This window comes from Dipteris shenzhenensis, chromosome 20 (assembly GCF_047967505.1).
Source record: "Dipteris shenzhenensis isolate YYH24624 ecotype China chromosome 20, Dip_SZ_1.0, whole genome shotgun sequence".
NCBI lineage: Eukaryota > Viridiplantae > Streptophyta > Polypodiopsida > Gleicheniales > Dipteridaceae > Dipteris > Dipteris shenzhenensis.
In genome coordinates, this window is record NC_141615.1 from 38,111,562 (window position 1) to 38,129,347 (window position 17,786).

Below are 17,786 nucleotides of genomic sequence, written 5' to 3' on the forward strand. Positions count from 1 at the left end.
GTGATATGATAGTAAGCATGCTATTGATCTTGCAAATAGCTTTTCTAGCGTCTTCTGATAAGCATTCTCTCACTGTAATTGGGAGGGTAAACTACCCAAGCAACAAAGGAGTTATAACAATGTGTCACACTCATATATGTTACACGAAAGCATCACAATCTTAGTTCTACACTTGTTTCAAGCTAACATGTACAATACATGTAAGACCTTGTGCCAATCATGGAGGCCACTAAGCTTATTGTCCTTTGTAAACGCTCCCCTCAGGCAACACATGTGTCCTGCGGGTGTCCGAAAAGATGCAATATCCGCCTTGACCCTTGCCTCCTCTACCTTGGAAAGGATCCATGGTGCCTTCGGGAGAACAATTCTAGGAGGACGCTCTTTGGTTCCTGAACCACCCTCCTGAGTTGTAGAATGACGCTCTTGAGTTCTACGCACACGCTCTTGGGGCCACAAGTGAGGCATCCTACCCATCTCATGCAAGTCTTCTAACACTTCCCTTGTGCCTGTCACCAACCAAGTGTGCCCAAATAGAAGCCCCCACATTCTTGAAGATATGCATGGGATCCAAGAGGTAATTGATTTGTAACTCACCCCAATATGGAAGCTCATGAAAGATAGATAGCCGGTCCATACTAGGAGGAGGCTCCTCACTATTAGCTCTCCAATCTCGAATCCAGTCACTTGCCTTCCTACGGACCGATGGTGGATCAAGTTGACCTGAGGTTGACCTTCACGTGCAGGATGATCGAACGGAAGAGATTGAGCATGACCTTCATAAACCATCTTCCTCATATGTTTGGAGTGTCATGCATTCAAACTAGGGCCACAAATAGGACAAGCATGGTATCCTTGTGTTTTAAGTCCTACATATATGCATGCACAAATAGGTCATTAGACATATCACACCACAATAAAGCATAAAGGTATGAATAGGCATGCAAAAGCACGTACTTGCACACTCCTCATATCCTGGATAGTAGTCGTGCATGGTCCACATCAAAATTCCCTTGATGAAAATGTATGCCGCTCGCCTCAAGGCTCTAGAAATATAAAAGATACGTATGTCCCTCCATAGGGTCTGTAGCTCTGTGGGGGTTAAAGGTCACTGTGCCTTTACCGCGGTTATGTACAATACTCAAACACATATATAAATGAATGAAAAAGAAGATTCGGGTGTTCTGCACCCACCAAAACTTATGTGGCTCTCTGTCTCTCTCTTTCCCTCTTCCATTCTTGCTTCTGTTGAGAGCACTCTCAACTGGTATCAGAGCCCAGGTGATCTAGCTGAGCGTGCATGAATGCTTGGAAGCTCAGCAGCTTTGTGGGAGGAAGGAGAAGCTCTGTGGGAAGCTTTGTGGGTGACTTTACTTGCATCCGAGTGTGTAGAGACCTTGGAGGAACCTTTGGAGAAGTCACAGTTGCGAAGTGGTTTTGAGAGCCTGTTAAGTGTTTTCAAAGAAAAAGTCGTTTTTTAAGCTTTTCCCTATTCCGTTCGATGACAAAGACTCCGTATTGACTTGTAGAGGCAACTATTACTTGCTTTTGATGTCCACTTCACTTCAGGAGCTTGGAAACACCTTCATTCTTGAATCTGGGATCATTTCATTGGATTTCTGACTTAGTGTGTCAGTTCCTACGTTTTTCTGCCCGGGTGTTGGAACTCAAGTTTGGAGCAACCATTTGCAGATCTGAACATTGAGTGTTACCACTGTGGCAAGAAGGGCCATATGAAAAAGGATTGCTACAAGCTGAAAAGAGAGCAAAAGTATAAGAAAAAGAATACGAATTGGGGTGCAAATCAAAAGGAAGAGAGTCCAAGGGAGGACAAAGGAAACGTGAAGATCGAGGAGATCAATGCAGTCACACATGATAGTGACAATAACGTTCTCTTCATGTCTAGTTTATCTGCAGAGTTGCTTACCACTTCAGATAATGCATATTCCCAGGATTGGATTTTGGATTCTGGTGCTTCATTCCATGTTACTCCCCATAGGGAATGGTTCTCCACTTATAACAGTGGAAAGACAGGTTGTGTACATCTTGGAAATGACTATGCATATGACAGTGGGAGTAGGTGACATAAAGTTTTATTTTGCAAATGGGTCTGCATTTATTTTGAAACATGTGAGACATGTGCCTAAGTTGACCAAGAGCCTTATTTCAACGGGTCAGCTAGATGATGCTGGTTTTCACACCACTTTTGGCTTTCAGAGTTGGAAAATTCAGAAGGGCTCTATGCTTTTGGCCAGGGGTGCCAAGTGTGGGACTTTGTATCCCTTACATGTATCAGGGGTATTTGATCATGTTGTTGCAATAACTGAGCAGCCAAGCACTTCTTTGTGGCATTGCAGGTTGGGGCACATGAGCCAGAATGGAATGAAACTCTTATGCCGTTTGGGTTATGTACCGCATTTGAGTTTCTCTGATTTTGAATTTTGTGAGCACTGTCTCTATGGGAAGTAAACAAAATCAGCCCATAAAAGAAGGGGAAAGAAGAGTTTGAAAAGCTTGATTTGGTGCATTTAGACGTATGTGGTCCCATGCCTACACGGTCATTAGGCGGGGTTGAATACTATGTGACATTCATTGATGATGCAACTAGGAAAGTGTGGGCTTATGCTATAGCTTGAAAGAGTGATGTGTTCCAGGTATTTTAGAAATGTCTGGCCTTGGTTGAGAATCAGTCAGGTAGAACGCTTAAATATCTCAGACTGACAATGGTGGAGAGTATCTCTCATGACTTTCAACATTTCTGTGATACTCGTGGGATTAAGAGGGAGCTCACATCCCCTTGTACTCCAGAGCAAAATCCAGTTGCAGAAAAGATGAACTGTACCATTCAAGAAAGGTTGCAATGCATGCTTTCCAATGCAAGTCTTTCTATTGGTTTTTGGGCTGAGGCAATGAAGACTGCAGTGCATGTGATCAATAGATCACCTAGTAAGAGTTTGGATGGTGGTATTCCTGAAGAGGCATGGAGTGGCAAGAAGCCCTCTTACTCTCATTTGCGTATATTTGGGTGTGAGGCATATGCACATGTGTCGAAAGAGCTTCGAAAGAAGCTAGATCCTAAGTCTAGGAAATGCATCTTTCTGGGTTATGGTGAAAGTGGAGAGAGGGGCTATCGTCTCTGGGATCCAGAAGCAAAGAAGATCATATGCAGCCATGATGTAGTCTTCAATGAGAAGAAGATGCATAAGGCACCCATGAGGGATGTGGAAATGAGAAGAATCACTTTCTAGGATGTGAATCCACCTACATATGTTGATAGATAGCAAGCTGTCCATGCACCAAATATGCAAAAAATGGTATCACCAAGTACTCCCACAGGTATACAATCAAAGGTAGATCATGGATCATCTATTGGTGGAAATGATGAGCCAAATGTGGCTGATATGCAGGTGGGACAGCAAGCTAAAATGCCCTTGAGAAGATCATCTAGAGTGTCTAGACTGCCTGATAGGTTTGTTCCATGGGTAGAATATATGATGCTTACTGATTGCGGGGATCCTTCTTGCTACAGAGAGGCTATGATGCGCGAGGATCAACGCCAGTGGGAGTATGCTATGCAATCAGATATGAGTTCACTTATGAAGAATAAGACTTGGGACTTGGTTTCTTTGCCACATGGAAAGAAAGCATTGCCATGTAAATGGGTCTACAAGATGAAGGTCACAGGTGATGATGTGCCTAGGTACAAGGCTTGTTTGGTCACTAAAGGGTTCAAGCAAGAGAAGGGTGTGGACTTTGATGAGATATTCTCTCCGGTTGTGAAGATGACCACACTTAGATGCATGCTTAGACTAGTGGCACAAGAGGATATGGAGCTTATGCAGATGGATGTCAAGACAGCGTTCTTGCATGAGTATTTGCATGAGGAAATTTACATGGTGCAGCCGGAAGGCTTTGAAAAAAAGGGCAAAACATTTAGTTTGCAAGCTGAAGAAGAGTCTCTATGGTCTTAACCAAGCGCCTAGAGAATGGTATCAGAGGTTTGATGCTTTCATTCGGTCCTAGGTTTTAGGAGTGAAATTGATCACTGCCTCTACACTAAAAGGGCTAAGGATAATAGCCTGATAATCCTGGCACTATATGTGGATGATATGCTATTATCTAGCAAGAATACTTATGAGCTAGATGCATTAAAGGCCAAGTTGCATGAGGCCTTTGATATGAAAGATTTGGGACTTGCAGGTCATATTCTTGGTATGCGCATCACGCGTGATCGGAGTAGGAAACTCCTTTGGCTTTCACAAAAAGAGTATGTTACAAAAGTATTGCACCGTTTCAATATGGAGGGGGGGAAGGCAGTGAGTACTCCATTGCCTCCATATGTGAAACTGAGTCATACAGATAGTCCCAAATCAGATGAGGAAAGGACCATGATGGCCAAGGTTCCTCATGCATCAGCAGTTGGGAGTCTTATGTATGCTATGATAGGTACTAAACCAGACATTGCATTTGCAGTGGGAGTTGTTAGCCGGTATATGGCTAATCCAGGAAAGAGGCATTGGGAGGCAGTTAAGTGCATCATGAGGTACATGAAGGGTACCAAGGAGATGTGCATCTGCTTTGGTAGAGGAGACATGCGTGTACTTGGGTACACAAATTCAGACTATGCAGGGCATGTGGATAGTAGGAGATCCACACTTCTAGTTATGTGTTCACCTTTGCAGGTGGTGTCTTTGCCACATGGAAAGAAAGCATTGCCATGTAAATGGGTCTACAAGATGAAGGTCACAGGTGATGATGTGCCCAGGTACAAGGCTTGTTTGGTCACTAAAGGGTTCAAGCAAGAGAAGGGTGTGGACTTTGATGAGATATTCTCTCCGGTTGTGAAGATGACCACACTTAGATGCATGCTTAGACTAGTGGCACAAGAGGATATGGAGCTTATGCAGATGGATGTCAAGACAGCTTTCTTGCATGAGTATTTGCATGAGGAAATTTACATGGTGCAGCCGGAAGGCTTTGAAAAAAAGGGCAAAGAACATTTAGTTTGCAAGCTAAAGAAGAGTCTCTATGGTCTTAACCAAGTGCCTAGAGAATGGTATCAGAGGTTTGATGCTTTCATTCGGTCCTAGGTTTTAGGAGTGAAATTGATCATTGCCTCTACACTAAAAGGGCTAAGGATAATAGCCTGATAATCCTGGCACTATATGTGGATGATATGCTATTGGCTAGCAAGAATACTTATGAGCTAGATGCATTAAAGGCCAAGTTGCATGAGGCCTTTGATATGAAGGATTTGGGACTTGCAGGTCATATTCTTGGTATGCGCATCACGCGTGATCGGAGTAGGAAACTCCTTTGGCTTTCACAAAAGGAGTATGTTACAAGAGCATTGCAGCGTTTCAATATGGAGGGGGGGGAAGGCAGTGAGTACTCCATTGCCTCCATATGTGAAACTGAGTCATATAGATAGTCCCAAATCAGATGAGGAAAGGGCCATGATGGCCAAGGTTCCTTATGCATCAACAGTTGGGAGTCTTATGTATGCTATGATAGCTACTAGACCAAACATTGCATTTGTAGTGGGAGTTGTTAGCCGGTATATGGCTAATCCAGGAAAGAGGCATTGGGAGGTAGTTAAATGCATCATGAGGTACATGAAGGGTACTAAGTAGATGTGCATCTGCTTTGGTAGAGGAGACATGTGCGTACTTGGGTACACAGATTCAAACTATACAGGGCATGTGGATAGTAGGAGATCCACTTCTGGTTATGTGTTCACCTTTGGAGGTGGTGTAGTGTCGTGGATGTCCCGCGCACAGAAGTGTGTTGCTTTGTCTAACACAGAGGCTGAGTATGTTGCAGCCACAGAGAATTGCAAGGAGGCTATATGGCTTGATTGGCTAGTGGGAGATTTGGGGATTCATACAGGTGTACCGACATTGCATAGTGATTCCATAAGTGCTATTCAGCTAGCACAGAATCCGGTCTTTCATGCAAAGACCAAACACATTGAGGTGAGGTACCATTTCATTAGGGAGGTACTTAAGGACAAGCGCATAGAGCTTGTCAAGGTTCATACATAACCCTGTAGATATACTGACGAAGAGTCTACCTAGTCAGCGGTTTGAGTATTATCGTGTATTGATGGGCATTGGATAGTATGCTCACTGGTTGTTCTCCCTTAAAGGCACATTGTCCTTTAAGTGGGAGGTTGTGGCGGTTAAAGGTCACTGTGCCTTTACCCTAGTTATGTACAATACTCAAACACATATATATTCTTGACAGTATGGCAAAAGACAAATGCAGGCAATTAGCCTTGAAGGCTTGGAAAATTCACCCTGATGGTGGGAATCTTTATCATCACTATGCAGATGGTGTTCTGGTAGATGGTTTTTGCCACCTAAACGTGCTATAATCTTGCATGAAGCTTACTCGAGGCCATCTGGTGGACACTTTTAGGGTGAATTGATAGCTTGGAAGGTCTTGCAGGTAGGAGTATGGTGGGGAACCTTATTCAAGGATGCTGAGACAAAATGTAGGCAATGTGACGTGTGCCAACGCGTTGGCCATCTTTTTCCAAGTGAGTCTATGCCATCCTGGGGTTGCATTCCAAAGATGAGGATTGGAGTTTATTGGTCCTTTCAAGCCTTCCAAGTGTCCACATAATAAGTATATTGTGGTTGCTACTGATTATGCTACCAAGGGGCCTGAAGCTAAGGCATCCTAGGATAACTCGGCTTGGAGCATAATTAGAACTTTATTTGAAAATATGATTTGTAGATATGGGTGCCCAATATAACTAGTCAATTATCAAGGGTCACACTTTTTGAATGAAGTACTGCAGTTGCTAAAGCATGAATTCAAGATTATGCACATAGTATCTACAACCTATTATGCCCCAGGTAATGGAGAAGCCAAATCAACAAATAAAACACTCAAGTTAATCAATGCAGTCTAATAAGAGTGATTGGGATACTAAGCTCCATGTTTCTCTCTGGGCTTATAGAACTGCATTTAAAGTCAACACCAATTTAACTTCCTTTAGAATGTCTTATGGTTTAGAAGCTGTGGTGCCCTTGAAATTTGTTGTTCTCAGTCTCTGCAAGGCAATTGAACATCACTTAGGTGAAATCGAGGCAATTAAGGGACGATTGCATTAGCTAAGCTACCTAGATGAACTATGTCTATGAGTAGCCTGGTCACATCAATAGGTAATTCAGTGGAGAAGGAAAGCATGGAATGATAGGAATATTGTGTCTGACCTCGAAAAAAGGTATGTTGGTGCTACTGTATAATGCCAAGTCCGGATCCCTCAAAACAAATTTCAAACTGGGATGGAATGGGCCCTACAGGTTGACTAAAGTTTTTCCTAATGGGAGGGTATAGCTAAAGGATTTGGAAGGAAGAGTGCTTCCCGAGTCATACAATGGGAGCAAAGTAAAACTCTATCGAGTAGCAGGTTTCTTGATAACACATGGCTCAAATATAAGTTAGTTGGTTGAGAGTGCCTTGGTTGTGCCTTGTGTATTAGCAAGTATGTTAGCAAGCTGTTTAGTTACAGTAAAGGGAGCAACTTGCATGTAGCCAAGCGGCAATTTAGGGATTAATAGGGCATTAGTTTTAGCTTATCATACTAAAGAAGGGGGTCTTTTACTGAATCATGCAGTTAGTCAACAACTGACAAGATGCCCATCTTTAGCCATTTGTTCTACCCTAAACTCTGGCCATTCATCGCCTTTGTCACTCACAGTTGCATTCACCCCCTCATCCAATCATAGAGTTCTTGAATGAAGTCATTAAGGGAATCTTGAAGTGCAATCATTTGTTGAATATGCTAACTTTGTATGCATGACCCATGATGAAAATTTTATTATTATGTTATATATCATTGAAAATCTCTTCAAACAAATAATCAAAATGTGTAATCTCCGCCAAATTATGATTTGATTTGCTTCCATTTTACCAAAGCCACTTTTATTTAAACTAATAGTGCTAACTAGAAAGTGTATGGGTTAACATGCTTTCACCTAGATTGCCACTTTTATTTAAACTAATGTTGCTAACTAGCATAGAAAGTGTACAGGTTAACATGCTTTCACCTATATTGGCTATCTATCTTTGACAGGACATTTTAGGTGCAGGTCAAGGTTGTTAGTAGGGGCCAAGAAAATTGCAAGCTTGGGCCACATCTATGCATGCTCCACTACAGGCTAATTTTTGGAGAAGTACAGTGGCCAAACACCTTCCCTGTACCTAGCATTGGAGTAGGACTATCCAACACCAACAATTCCAAGAGGAGAGGAAGCAACGACGAATCTAAGAAAGGTAGTGAGTAGGTTCATGAGGAGGATAGTGAGACGGAGTAGGAGAAGGCCCAGAGTGACAATGATGAAGGCTCATCTCAGTCCCAAACTTTTAAGTTATATAGTTCAGAGTCTGACTCGACAACCCACGAGTGGGCAGGATAAGGAAGTCTCCAAGCAAGAGGTGCAGGAACATTTTGATGAGCCCCAATAGAAGTCACAAGAAGTGGGCTCACAAGCTGAACTGAAGACATCAGACAAAGTGGTTGCCACCATAGCTTCAACCAGCTCAATTGTGTTACCTACACCTCCCAACATCCACAAATCTCTACCTCTGCCCAAACCATTTCCCCTCGACCCCATGTTGCTTAGGGATGATCATCAGGATAGGGTGCCACTGAGACAAGTGCCATTGCCTAAGAGAAAATATGCTGAGAGTGGCCCAGGAACTAGATTACCTGGCTAACTATTGGCTTCCTCCCTATGTACTCGATCGTAATCTTTTCCTTTAGATGTAGTATAAGGAGTAGCTAATGAAATTCTTAAAGGAGAACATGGCCAATTTGTAGCAAAAGCTGAGACTACAATCATTGTGGAATGGGATACCAATGAGAGTAGCTGGATAGTAGGAAGAATGGATATCATGAGTTGGTGCAAAGACATAGCCATCTTGAACATACTCACACCATATCATGAGCTGGTGTAAACACATAGTCAACTTCAACATACTCAAACCAAGTTATAGCATGATTACGGCAACATACAGTGTGAGTTGGAGAAGCTGGTGGGCATTAGTAACTCTAGGATCTAGGCTTCCTATGTGACAATGGCAACGAAAGTTGCTCAACTACATACAGCACTCAAGAATGCACAAAAGTGTGAGACAACCATCAAACCCTACAAGGTGTATAGGATGAGGCATCCAATCTCAAGGAAAAAAACATAGGAATCTGCCAAGCTATGGAAGAGATGGAGAGTCTATGAGCCAAGAATGTGTAGCTCCAAGAAGGTGGTCCTTTTTGCATAATTACAATCTCTAATCCGACTTCTCCAAGCACCCGACAAGCATCTAGCAAAGTTGCCCAGGTAGAAGGAGCTTGATGATGATGACTCGGCAGCTAACCAAACCAAGCCCCATAATCTATATCAGGCTATCCCTCAAGTCTGACCAACCATTTCGAAGCTCGTCTCAAGCTCTAAAAGCATAGCAACTACTTCATGTCAGTCCAAAGCAATACAGAAGAACGACCCTGCATAGGCCTTACCTCTGTTAGATCCTTTGGGCCAAGACAAAACCAAGTCATGAGTTGAAGTGGGAACCCAGACCCACAAAATTCTTTTGCTGAGACAGGTGTACAAATCTCTCTCTCAACAAAGTAGGTTCTAACCCCATCTAGTTTTGAGATAGCCACTCAAACTTTACCTGAGCGAAATTTTGAGACCAAACCCATTTTAGAGGACAAGATCTCATCCCCATCACCACCTCGGTGCCTCACATCTTACACCATGTTCCTAGGCACAATGAACCTATCCGCCTACAAGGCTTGGTGACACAGATCCCATAAATCTGAATCCTCCCATCTCGCCTCCACCTCTCCTTGAGATACTCGGATCGGTCACTCCTGAAGTTTCTATCTATGGACTGTACTATCCAAAATTTTGACCTTTTTGTTTAGGACCAAGCAGCTTGCCAACATATTATTCATAAGGCAAAAAGGCACCTTTTCACTTCTCGAATATGTGACTTGCCATGCCCTACCATGCCGACGATGCCACACTATTACATGCAATTACTTAGGGAGATAGAAAAGCTACTCAGCACAACAGCTATATTACAGAAGCAGGTGGCTATGTGTAACAATATATGAGATCTCTGCAAGGACGTGTCAAGAAGGAGTCACCCCAACTCAAATATATGTGACTTTTTTTTATAATGCCTTTATTTCCAACCCCTCCGAGGACCTCCTTGTTGAGCTTTGGTCAACTGATTGGCTAACAGACCCTATGCAAGACCACGTGTGGCCTCCAATTCACATCTGATCCCTATATCCTTGGCCTTCTTTGGATCAACAACCAAGGCTGAAATCCTTTTGAACCCCCCATCTCCCAGGCCATCTTCCTTCTAAGATCCTCCAAGTGTTCCCCGTGGTCCTTCGTCTACTGCTCCTCCATGACAACTGTGTAACCCCACACAACAACCTTATGGCTTCAATCCTCTTGCATCAATATTCAAGCATCACTTGGTTTTAGCCAGCCCTGGACCATGAGGGCCCTATTTTCAAAAGAAGAGGGGAAATGTTGGCACTTGGGTTATAGGCCAACATAGGTAGACTTACCAACATAGATGCGAGGGTAGGCGGCACCTGTGATTAGAGAACATGCAAAGTACCTCATTGGCTAACTTTTGAGCAGCAAGCATTAGCAAAGCAGCTAAAGCGGTGATCTTGAGTCTGAGAAGGATGCAACTTGGAGCTAGGGCAATAAACCAATGGCAAGCAACAGTCCAGCGAAACGAGTGTGCCAGCAATAGAAGTCGATTTTGTAGTTACTCTACTTAGTAGAAGGAAGCATTGTAACAAGGAGTAGAAGTGACGAGTCACATTTATTGTCGTTCACAATCTCTCTCTCCTCGCTTGCTAGGTACTATAGGAGTTGCTTGACTGAGTTCTTAATCCAAGTCAAGGTGGCTTGGTTGTAAACAAACTTTTTGAATACAAGTGTGGCTTTGCTTCATCTTGTTCATATGGTTTTGTTATGTCTATTTAATTGTTAAGAACTCGATCCCAAATTATCTTACGGTTTTCCCTTTTAATAGCAACCTTGGCCTTCGAGTTGTTTTGTTGGCATCTTCTTCCACCACATTCGAGCAAGCATGTATGCACATTTCACCAAGGACTACAAGAGCGAACATCTTCATTTGAGCACTACACAGGTTGGGTTAATTGTTCACGAGCACTGAACATTGAGAACCCATAAGTTAATCATTAGGAAGTGAGTAAATCAAACCGTCAACAGAGCCTAGTTGTCTACCTCCCATGTGAGTCCCCCATTGCTTGCCTTGATGCAAGACATGTGGCCCATGTTGACTAGGCAACACTTATTGGTTCACAATCTTAATGGCACACATAAGCCAGCCCAATGGTCCATGTTGACTATGTTGAACGGAACACATTGACTAGCTTGGTTGTCAATTTCCCATTTGGACCACTTACACTCACTTGTTATGCAATACCCATGTCCCATGTTGACCACTATGTTGGTTCATGATGCTTATGTGTAGGCTGCCACTACTTTCTTAATGATACATGAAGCTTTTTTTATCCATTCCTCAAACCATATTAGATCTTAGAGGCTCCGTACACCAGAGCTACTGAAGATTTCTTAATGTGATTTCTACTAATGCAAGCCACATGGTTCTCATGATGGTGCACATAGACCAACCTACTGGCCCGTCTGCCATTGCATTGGCACACCTTAGAGCTATTTTAATATTTTAGACCTTGTGGGGAGCTATATTTTCAATGTAAATAAAATTTTAATTTGGGAATATATAGAGTTGAAAAAATCAACCAAAAATAAATGTAACATCCTCATATGGGCTCTGAATTTAACCCTCCACCAAGTACTCAAATTGACTAACACAAGTCAATGGATCCTTTTATAAGATTAAATCTCTCAAATATGCTAATCTAAAGGCTTCAATAGTTGAACAGGTGAATATATTGAGCTTAAGATTTGAAAATTTAGCTTGAATCCATGCAATGGTTACAGAATCCTTGCAATCAATTGCACTTCTCATTACATTAAATTGAGGGAATCATTATAATTTGAGAATTGCTACATATTCCAAGATGCTTGCAATTTGATTCATCATCAAAAAGACTGGTAATATGTTCTACATCCTACATCATGGCAGTTTGTCCCCCAACAAGTTAGAGTAGGTCCTCTACCATGATGACCCACCTCAACCACAATAGTGTCCCATCTCGGTGGCTATCTCATTGATCACCCATATTCCAATTGTACTTTGTTATAGATATCGATTCATCGTGTCACATGCATGCGGGCATGATTAAGCTAGGCACTACATTGACTAGAATTCCATTTCAAGATGATGGATAATTAACTAGAGCTTGGTTTATCATTACATTCATGAGAGCATGTAATTAAAACCAATAGGACATCAATAGTGTAACATTCAATTCAGGTATGTAACATTGGTATCCATTTTAAGATTCCCTCAGAAATTCATTAAAAGTATAAATTTTTCAAAAAAAGGTCATATTTTGCGTAGTGAATTTTTCAAAACTTTTAAAATTCTAACAATTTTGGTACATAATGCCAGCAAATTAATAAGGACCTCGACTACAGAACACAATATCAATGTATTTAGAAAAATCAAGAAGTCTGTATTTTTTTCCCTTCCATTCACTTTTTATTTTCAATAGAAAAACTACATGATACAACTTTCATTCCTACGTGGAGTAACATAACCTTATCAAAATTCTTAAGTTGAACTTTGTAGTATCATATAAAGTACTGAAAGAATTAAAAAATATCATCAAATTAACGGGAAAAAGTAAATTCCTCCTTCTTCAAAACATTCAACGCATATGGATTCTCAAATACCTTAAGAACACTTGTCTATTGAAACAATTCAAAATCACAAAATTGTCAATATAATTCCATAACTAGAGTCTACTCAATTCTCCCATATATGTCATCTACATCATCTTCATAACCATCCCCAACAACAAATTAATGGGAAAACTAAATGTTCAAAACATTCAAAGCATATGGATTCTAAAATGTCTTAAGAACACTTGTCTATTGAAACCATTCAAATTCAAAAAACTGTCAATACAATTCCATAACTAGAGTCTACTCAATTCTCCCATATGTGTCATCTACCTCATCTTCATCACCCTCCCCAATCAGGGTTTCCAATATGGGTTTCTCAATCATTTTCTCTTTCACAACCTCCTTCTCCCATGTATCAGCTAGCTCGCCTGCCTCTGTAAAATCGGGTTTCAATATCTCAGGAGGTTGGGTTTCCCATGATAAGGCAACCATCGAATCTACATGGAACTTCCCACCTTTCAAACCAACCTCCTGATGCTCATCAGGAAAGTGATGAATAGCAATCACTCTCTTCTTTATGTAATCACATTGAATAGGATCTTTTTCAACTGCAATTACATTTCGACCCTTTTTAAGGCACATGCTATGACTGTGCCTGAACCATCAAATAGATCTAATATCCACTCATCCTTGTTTGAAAACAAATCTATGAGCTGATTAATTAGGAGTTGTGGTTTTTTATAAGGATTTACTATCTCCCCATTCTTATCCATGGTCACATGCCTGAGCTTCTTCGTTACAACTGGAATAATGAAATGATCAAGAGTAAATGGAGCAGATGAAGGAAAATTGATGTGACCAATACTTTTCTTTCCATCGACAAATTAATACCCAACTGAAATGTTTTCTGTAGTAGATGTGAATTGATGTCCTTTCATTTGTCTCACATTGGGTTTCATCCGACGACATGCAACAAAAATAAGTTTTAAATTTATCAAAAGAAAACACAATTATAACAATAATAATTGACCCAAAAAAATCTTTCTTTTCATTGTTGCACTCACCAACAATAAAGGTGGTCATGTCCATCACATTTATCATTGATGACACTCATCACTGCCCCGAACTGTAAGTCTGAAACTGTAAGTCTGAATGAAAAATTACGACATGCCAAAGTGTTGCTATCGTAATTGACATGAACTGGTCAATAAGACTCATTAGTTCTTTCGCTTTGTAAGGGACCTCATCAAAGGTAGATCCGAGAACATTAAATCTATATGGTATGTCTGCAATGACCAACGTGTACTCATTCTTTGGAACTATCTTTGACAATTCATTGCAATCTCCATTGAGCACAGGATAAAAGTTTGGTTGATGATTTTCCCCCCTGTCAATCTCTAACATGCCATCACTAATAGTGATAGATTGTTGTCGAGTTTGATGCTCTTTTTCTTTTGCAGCCCGGTCAATCAATTGCTTAAAGCTTGCAAGCATCACACTACTCTCAGATCCCTTCTTGCTTCGTTTTTGAAGGTTGTTGTCAAAATAACAATTCAATATTTTGAACATTGCAAATCTAGAATTCAAAAGAAAAATTCCATTAACATATGTATACCAAATTTGACATACCATGCTTTTGAATACATTGAAATATGGAGCCAAGCTCTCCATCCTGCTGCTCTCTGGATACTTCTCTGAACAGCATCCCAATCCAGCATGTTCAATTGCTGAACCATTGCTTCCTGCATTCTCATGTATATTTTATGCCTGCATTGAAAATGCATGTATAATTCCTCTCACTTTTACAGTTGAAACAAAGTCTATTGAAACATTATTTGTAAAGAGATTAATGTAAAATTAAGGAGACTTGACATGATGCAAAGGAGAGAAGTTTACTCACTCATCAAATTCATTGCCCATTTCATCCAAAGAGAGATCCCCAGACACCACTCTGCCAAGCATAGACTTAATAACATTGTAACATCTAATTCGAGAACTGTAACCTCAAAATGAGAACTCTAGGGGAATCTTTTAAAGATTCCCTTTCATGTGAATTTTACATATTTTTTAAAAAGATGGCCATTTTGCATAATGTCTTTTGACAAAAGACATAAAAACCATCTTTTTTTGAAAGAAAATCAACAACGGTATTTTAGAAAACAGGCATGAAAACCTTTACTTAGAATACCAAATCCCCATAAAAAACAATAATGTCTCAAAACCATTACAATATGGATCTATGCATCCAATGCAAATAAAAGGGCCATGGCATGACATATTTTAAAAGTCTAACATGCTAGAAATTACATTGCTTCACAAATATACATGCCATTGATTCTACAAAGAATAGTACTCATCCTCAGATCCTATACCTTTAAATGCACTAGAGCTAAAGCTTTGTGGGGTGAAAGTTGTAAGAGCCTTCCTCCTCCAAACTATCCACTAGAACATTCTCTGAGTCAACCTAGCTAAGTTGAGATGCCACCCTCTTTCTTGCATGGCATATCTTGGCTTTAACTTGTGCACTGCATCCAATCAATGTCTTTGGAATCTTTCGAGATAATGTTATGTATTGTGTCACCTTTGGCAATTGCCCTGCTTGTGTCAATTGAAATGCATATACCAAAATATCTAACCCAATTGCTCAGTCAATGATATCATCTACCAAGCTCTACCTTGCTTGCTTTATGCAACCAAGCTATATGCTTGGTCAATGATATCATTGACCAAGTGAGCCAAAACCTTTGAAAGCTCTAAATTATTTGGAAAAAAATTCAAACTTTTTTTAGATACATATTTTGGTACTTTTGACATCAGAAATGAGCTTGGAAGGCCTCAAAGCCCTAAAAACGACTGTAAACATGGGTACCTTCTTATGATTTTTTGAAAAAGCCCAGAGAGAAAAGCATGTGCCCACGTGCTACGTCGATGATATCATCTACCTAGTGCACATTTGGTCAATGATATCATCGACCTAGTCATTTTCAGGGTTTTTGGGCCTTCTAAGATCATTTATAATGTCAAAATTACCAAAATATGAATCTACAAAAATTTTACTTCTTTTTCTCAAATAATTTAAAGATTTTGGCTCAATCGAATAAAATTTTTCCATTCTTTCTTTATGTGATCTCTAGAGGAAATGCACTTGCAGCCAATAGAGGTCATTTTTTAGGGAGCGGTGCGCTCAAACCATGCCCACTTGGGGGTGCACTCAATCCATGATGGCCTAAAAGAGAAGGTGCTCTCAATCCATGTGAACCTGTGGAGTTCTTAATCCTTGTGTACTAGAGCCAAATTTTTTAGCTTCAACACGAGAAGATCCCTTTCCTTTTGACTTTGAAGAACCTATTGGTTTGATTGGTGATGTTGTGGTATCTTCTTCATAACCCTCCTCTATATGCTCCTCAGAATCCCTATTGGAAGTTGATACCTCCATCTCCTCGATTATTTCATCAATCTCCACAATTTGATTTGTCAAGTGATAAATAAGATCTTGGACACACAAAACAAAATTGAATCTCTCATAGTATTCAAAAGAAAATTACATAAACATAGAAAATTAGAAATGACTTATGGATAGTAACTAACCTTCCCTTCCTCTTTGATTTGTTTTAATTTTTCCCCTACAGTCGGTGGAGTAACAGCTTTCAAAGAGAACTTCTCCTCCATAACAATACAAACAAGGTTTCTTATTGTTATCAATCCCAAGCATTTTAACACTTTTGTCATTGGACTCACTTCTTGCGATATCTTTAATTTTTATTATTGGCTGAAAAACTTATCTTCCAATGGTAAGTGTCTTTGGAAGAAACAAAGTCATCACATCCGTATTAGTGTCAACTTTGATGGTCCATTTTGAATCAGTGTTATTGTGTACTTCCGCTATGTCCCATAATTTTTGAATTTGCAAAGAACATTCATCAAAAGGAGCATGAACATCATAAATCTGATGAAGCTGTTGCACCTCAAGACTTGGATCCTTGGCACTTTTCTTTGGTTCCTTGGCGCCTTTCTTTTCCAACCTTATCTTTTGGATCCTAGTGGAAGCATCCTCCGATGTGGGCTTTCCAAAGACATGGATTTCTCTGAAAGTTTGTTTGTTCGACATGATATTTACAAAAGACATAAACAATGTCAAAATATTATGATATCATGGAGAGAATATCTCAAGTTGAAAAAAACAAAAACTAATACAACAAGCTTGATGGTTTCTAAAAAGACTTTGAGCTTCTAAGATAGACATTCTTCATGGAAAAGGATCTCGACATGCTTATTATTGAAACATGATTTTGGACTAGAGAATAAAAAACAAAAAAGCATGAAAAGTAACAACACTACAATTCAAAAACAAAAAAATTATGGCCAAAATGCCTCTCTCTCTCTCAAATTTAATTAAAAACCACTAAGTAAAACTCTGCTTTTAATAAAAATTGTTCAAAAAATAACAAAAAATTCACCAAAAAACCCTCTCCCTCTCTCCCTCTCCCTAATTCTCTCTCTCTCTCTCTCTCTCTCTCTCTCTCTCTCTCTCTCTCTCTCTCTTCTCCTTCTATTTCTCTCTCTCTCTCATGCTCCCTCTCTCTCTCACTCCCTCTCCCTCTCTCCCTAATTCTCTCCCCTTCTCTCTGTCTCCCTCTCCCTCTCCCTCTCTCCCTAAAACTCTCTCTCCTTCTCTCCCTCTCTCCCTATCTCTCCCTCTCCCCCTCTTACTAATTCTCTCTCCTCTCCATCAGCTAGAGCTCGTCGATGATATCATCGACTGGGCAAGTGCTCGATCGATGATATCATCGATCGGGCAAGCACCTGGTCGATGATATCATCGATGGGTTGCTAGCCCATCGATTTGGGCACCACGTTAGCATAAAAAATCGGGGGGAGGCGAGGCGATTAAGTGGGAAAGAAGAAGAAGCCCATCGATCGGGCAAGATCCCATCAATGATATCA